Raw genomic sequence first — 6505 nt, 5'->3', positions numbered from 1 at the left:
ACATATGTTTCGGCATCGTCATGCGCTGAGCTGCCTCCGTAAGTTGCGGTGATCGGCTCTCCGAGTGTTGTGCGAGAAAGCAGACGTACGGGATTTTTTTTTTTTTTTTTTAGATCGTAAGTGGTAGAGTGGTTCTCTAGGACGAAAGATCGGCCTGACGTTGGTCCGTCCGTCGAAACAGCCCAAACTGCGAGCGCGGGGGCCGATCTGGAGCGGAGCGCGGCCTTTTCCATCGGCAGGGGCTACCGCGCAGGTGTCCGACAAGGCGCCGATGGGGCCCACGGGACGCGTCGGGCCCTGATTTGTGGGGCGGCTACAATGGGCTCGCTTTGGCGGCCGTGACGGAGGGGCCTCGGGAGGCCCATCGGACATCGCGCCCGTCGCGCAATCAGCGCGGCCAACGAGCAACGGCCCGCGCAGCGGAGCCACGGAAAAGAAAAAAAACAGAAAGAAAATAGGCCGCCGTGGAAAGGCGCCCTCAAAACACAAAAATGGCCTGTGGTTGTGCGTTGCTTCGCTGTAGAAGACTACGTTGAAATGCGATAACGTTGCCTTCTTCTATGAAAAGCTATATTCCGCTTAATAAATTGCGATGTATGTGGCAACCCCCGAGATGTTTCCGTAGTTCCCTTAAAGGGGTACTCCGCCGTTTTCTTCATAGTCCCCGATTTGCCTAAAAGCTTGCTAGACACACCAACAAACATCGCTGAACTAGTAACCCAAATATTTGGACAAAATAACGTTTTTTCGTGCAGTTACAGAATTTAAAATTCTGGACCTCATTGTGTTTTTCAAAGTGAAAAGCTCTACGGGCAACATTGAAAAAGTGACGTCATGGTTGGGTAGGAGTTCACTCTTTGGGCTGTAGACTTTATTCACATCTGATTACAAACAGTTTCATGGTGTCAAATGAATGCTTTGGAAGGTCGCTCGAGCCCCCGCGCAGCAGCACGATACAAATGCTCGGCATAGTTCATATTTAGACTGCCTGCTCGAACTGCAATCCAGCCCAACCGTGACGTCAGGGCAATGAAAAGCGCGGGTATATTCAAATCTTCGTTTTGGCGTCGTTTTCATTTGCCGATTTCACAAAAACTATTCTGAATTTCGCGATACTAAATAGCATACCGAAAAGAGTAACGGACGGCGATTTCGAATATATGGTTAGTTGGGGTTGCTCAAAATATCGCCGGAGTTCCCCTTTAACGGTTCCTATATATCTGTGACGTCACGGTCGGGATTGTCAATTACCAGCGGCAATTTCGACGGTGTGTGTAAAAACCACGGGGGAAGCTTGGGGTCATCGCGTACTTAACCCAACACCGTCAAAATTGACAGTCTTGACATTCCTCTAATTAGCGTTAATTAAAATAGAATTCATCGTACTCAAGACCTTATCGTGAGCGCTTGGCCAATCGTGAAAAGCCGACCAGAGCGGCGCTTTTGGACACGCACGTCACCATATCACTGGGCATGGTTTTTATATCAACTTTACTAGATTTGCTCACTGTAGCAGTACTCCTCCTCTCACCCCGCGGATCGCCTCCCGTCGTTAAACGCGCCACCGTGTTTGCGCGACGGCTACTGGAATACGCGTGATGGCGTTTCACAGTTTTTGAAACGAAGATCTCGATGGCGCTTCAAACGACGAGAGGCCTGCTCTGGTTGTAAGAGATATTAAGAGGTTCCAAGGCACCCGGTTCTAAGAGGGGCCTTCACAAGATGAGAACGGTATGGAGGCCGCTCGGTTGTGTCGTTTCCTGCGCGAGCTTTCCACCTTCACTAACACTTCGACGTCTCGTGAGCGCAGCCAAGGCAAGGCGGAAGGCGCGTGCTCAGTGGCGTCGCTTGGCCATCCGGCGCCGGGGCCCTTAGGTCGTTCGTCGCGACGCGACGAAGGACCTAAGGGTCCCGGACGCCGCGCCTCTATCGCGACGCGCCTCTATCCTGCTACCTGCAACTTCTGCTCCCAGCCTGGCACCCTGTACCACATGGTCTGGGAGTGTCAGCAAACACCATCCCTTGCCCTCAACCCTCACGCAACCTACGAGCAGTGGGTGGGCCAGCTGACCAGGTCCGACCTCTCAGCCCAGCGGAGCCTGGTGGAGAGGGCCCGGAAAGCCAGCGCGGACCAGGGCTTCCCGGACTAGAGGAGGCCCCCACCGGGCGGGCCCCCAACCATCAGCGCCTGAAGCTCCATTTATTAAAAGTTTATTCCTCCTCCTCAATCGGCAACAGGAGTCGCGCGCTTGATGGAATTGTACGACGCGCTGGAAACATGTCCGAATCCAACAATAACCTCTAAGATTCATCTCGGTGCGCAATTCTGTTCGGGACAATTTATATATATATTTTTTGCCTCCCCTCGGTCGTGTGGTGACAGGGCTACTCGATTGGGCTGTCAGTAGCCAAATTGGGCAATTTGTTTGTGATTTGAATCAGAATTTGGTAATAGGCGAAAAAGTAACTGGATCGTGGAAAAGTAACGCCAAGCTAGCTCCCCGTATGGTCGCCATTTTGGCTCTTGAAATGACCATTTTCTCCTTGACCTCTCTATTCTTGGTGAGCCGATCTAAATTCGCTGGTGACGGGCAGCTTTATAGAGACGTTTCATACACATCGAAATTTTGCTATCCACACACAGGCGAACCAAGCGTACATCTTCGTACCGCCACCACATGCTGTGTCAGTGCTTGGAGGCACTGAAAAGTAATCTTCCTGTTTTTAAATACCGAAGAAAACCGATATAATTGTAAGAGATCCGTGGAGATGGACATGATTGATGAGTTGATTGCATGCACAGTGCCAAAGACGCTTGTATTGGCAAGGAACGCCTTCAGTGCGATGATGCTCCATGGTGATCGTGGTGCGACTGGATTAGAACGACCCTCTCGAAGTATCGAAGATATGAAGGGGCCGAAATGGCGATTCTCATAGCAACGAAGACCGATTAGTCAATCGCCTTGCGAGGTTTTGGTCCTCTGTATGTTACTAGTTGTTTGCGTTCGGCTAGCAGGCAGGGAAGTCAATGGCGCTACTTTCCCAAGGTCCGGCGACTTTAATAGTCATAGCGTGGGTTACTTTTTGAGCGCTTTCAAATCGTTGCTTGGAATAGGCAGCAAATACTCTCAAATAAATTTTGGCTGGCAAAAACATAAGACGAGATTATATCTTAAATATACAAGATATAATCAGGCTCAGGAAGCAGTTTAAGAAAAAAACACGCACAAAATTGTCCCACCGATTGCATTGAGCTGGCAGAGCACCTCTTGAATGCTGCCTTTCTTCTTTATGCGGAGCGTAAGTTTGTCTGCTTCTTGCACAGAGGTCGCGATGATGCCAGAACGCCGAGTTCTTATTGGCTGATTGAAAAAATAGTGGGTAGAAGTCAAGGCATCTGGCATTGAGGTCTACCCACTATCCTTTCAATCAAAGCCGTTCAGAACTCTGTGTCGTTCTGGTGATCCCCGCAACTCCTGCGCAAGAAGCAGACCACTGAATCTCCGCATTGAATAGGGACCCCTTAGGTAGCCGTATACATAGCTCGAAAGTGTCGCCATTGCTGGCTACTGAATGTTATTTTTATTTACTGGTCTCTTCGAACTACAGCTTCTACGGTGTGAAAACACGGCGAACCGAACACTCGCGGCGCATAGAATACTGGCGTGGCCGCCAATGACGTCCCATGCAAGTTTCACGGGGCGCAGGTGCTCTCGAATGACGCGCGCTCAGCTGTGATCAACGTTGGCTGTGGTTGCGCGCCCTCGTGTCGGGCGCCCTCCCGCCGGCGGTCTCGTGTCGTGCGCTCTTGAGCATAACCCCCTCTATACTGACAAAGGCCTGGCAGATCGCCATAAGACGCGGCCGCCGAAAGTGAAACACACTTGTCCCGAGCGATGGAATGTCCGCTCGTGCTTCACGCGTTCCCCGGGCTAGCGCTTCTTTTCTCGTCGGGTTTGGAAAGCATGTTTCGGGTCCTCGCCGCTGCAAAATCTGTGCGCTGACTACAGGCTCCCCGAGAAATGCTCTGTGTTATACCAGATCCTCGCGCTCCGAATCTGCGACCGGGCACTTTATGGCTCCGCCATTGAATTGCCAGGGTTTGCGATGTCTTGAGTTCTGCAGCCCTCAAGAAATGGCGACTGCCAGTGTTCCTGGATGGGTCTTTTGAAGAGCGCACATTGTGTCATTTCTTCTCGAGTTATCCAGTTAAGGCTGTACCGCGCACGCGCATGCGTTCCGTCTTATAGTTATGAACTTTTTTCAGGGGAGATGTCTAAAAATAGGCTACTGCATTTAAGAAGAAACCTGGAAATTAGTATATACTGTGCAGCCAACGTGTCTTTTCGGGCCGAGATGCGCCCGAGCAGAAAGCGCGTCTCGTGGCGTCGCTCTCTTTCCTCGCCCCGCCGGCTTGGTCTCACGGCGTGGCGGTTTACGCGGAGCTTATTCCATTCGGCCGGCCAATATTCCCCGGACCGCGCGTCCCACGCACATAATAATCCGGCCGCATTTTTACGATCGCGGCGGCCAGATTGGGAAGGGCGTTCCCGGCGGCCCCACACGGCAAACAGCCGCCACCCGCCGACCCCGCGAGACACGGCGGGCGCCACCACCGCCACCGCGCCGACCCTATACGAGAACGCTGTCATTAGCGGGGAGTCATCTCAACCCCCCCTCCCCCCAACGCACACACAACCCTTCTGCCGCACCAAGATGCCGGGCCCCGCACGCGTAACGTCGCGGCCTGTTTTTCGAGCGAGCAGTGGCCTGTAGTCCCGTGGCAAACAGCGGCGCAGTCATAAAGCGCGGGAGCAGGCTGTCCTCATGAGGTACACATCCCTTCACCTTACCATGGACCAGGGCGTAGCCGGGGGGGGGGGGGGGGGGGGGGGGGGGCTTACGGGGCTTCAGACTCCCCCTTACGAAATCCAGCCGACCCTATAATATACACATGCATTTTGTCCCCTCCCCCCCCCCCCCCCCCCCCTTCCTATCCGCACCCCAAGACATGGACATCCCAGCCACCTCAGGAGCCCGCGAAAAAACTCCTGGCTCCGCCACTGCTATGGACCATAGTGTACAGTGCGAGTCATCGAAGGCTATCGGTGTGAGTGTCACGTGCCCCTTTGGGACGCGTATGCCGCGTAGTCACGTGATAGGGTTCGGAGCAGGGGATTGGCTCGTAGCGTCCGTTGTGGTTCATCTTGACGTGAAACGGAGCACTGCACACAGCGTCGCCTACGCCCGGGGCTGAGCGGACGACGCCCAACTGGCATCCCTCCGGTGCGTGCGTCGAAAACCCCACAGCGCGGTACGTGCTGCAAGGGGGGTCGGGGGACGTCTCGCGGCCCGGCCGGCTCGACCCTGGCGACGCTTCCAGCGCAGTCCACCTCAAAAGACGGATGAATGAACTTTTTTGAACGGCTTGCGCCATCCAGCCAAAGCTTCTAGCCTCGGCTACTAACTAATCTTTGATTCAATTTTGGATTAATGTAAAAATGATAAAGAATCACATATCGCTGTTAAACCCGAACATTATTTTCGTAAAAAGAAAAAGACCTATTGTTTTTTTTTTGTAGGAGATTTGCTTTTAAACTTTCTTGGTAAGATACTCGGAAAATGCACCTGTAGGACTGGGACGAGGGAAGCCTCATACTTATAAAACCCCGAGACAAAAGGAAAAAAAAACGAAGAAAAAGGAAAATGGATAATACATTGATGTCTATTTGAGGCGTCGTCGTGTTGTCCCCCCCCCCCCCCCCTTTTTTTTAATGCGAAATCATTAATTGTTTTATGGAGCAAACTGACGTCATCAGCTTTGAAGCCGCGCCATACGGCCCCTTCCCCTGTCCCAGTGTCGTCTGTAGCAGAAATCTGATCGATAGGCTCCATTGGCTGGCGCGCGTCATCAAGGAACGGGGCTCCCATTGGATCTCGTGCGGCTTAGTTTTAAAAAAGGCCACAAGAGAAGTCCTCTCCATAGCGGCGCAGCGCACGCAGCGGCCCGGCCGCCGGTAAGAGGTGCGACGGTGCGGGCCTTGCCGCACAGTCCGCCCGGGCAACCTCCGGAGAGGCTGGACGGCCGAGCTCAGCGCGGCGCGGCCACTTGACAAGAGCGCGCGCTCGTCCGTCGGCAGCAACCTCCGCAGTAGGGAAACGTGGCCGTCCACGCCACTATACGCCGCATACGAACTATTTTGTATTCCCAATTCATAACAAGTGCTTAGGTGCCCTCGGAATTTTTGTTTTCTTACCGCTCATCAGCATAGTCTGGGCGATTACCCTTATTTCGGGAGAAGCTTCTTCGTGCTAAGTCGAGGGGCGAAATATAAGCCGCAGTGAGCGCAAGGGCGATGATTCGGGAGTACAATCTAGGTCACCATAGTTCAAAGGAGCCATCAGTATCTAACGTGTTCATTCGAAGGAACGTTCAAGCTTACTCGTGCGACGCCGACGCAGCATCGTACCGAAAAACTCCCAAACCGGGAATTGGGAAAAAGGG

The sequence above is a fragment of the Ixodes scapularis genome, unplaced genomic scaffold (assembly GCF_016920785.2).
Source record: "Ixodes scapularis isolate PalLabHiFi unplaced genomic scaffold, ASM1692078v2 PGA_scaffold13__105_contigs__length_92229423, whole genome shotgun sequence".
NCBI lineage: Eukaryota > Metazoa > Arthropoda > Arachnida > Ixodida > Ixodidae > Ixodes > Ixodes scapularis.
The sequence above is the reverse complement of the archived record's forward strand: the minus strand, read 5'-3'. Positions refer to the sequence as shown.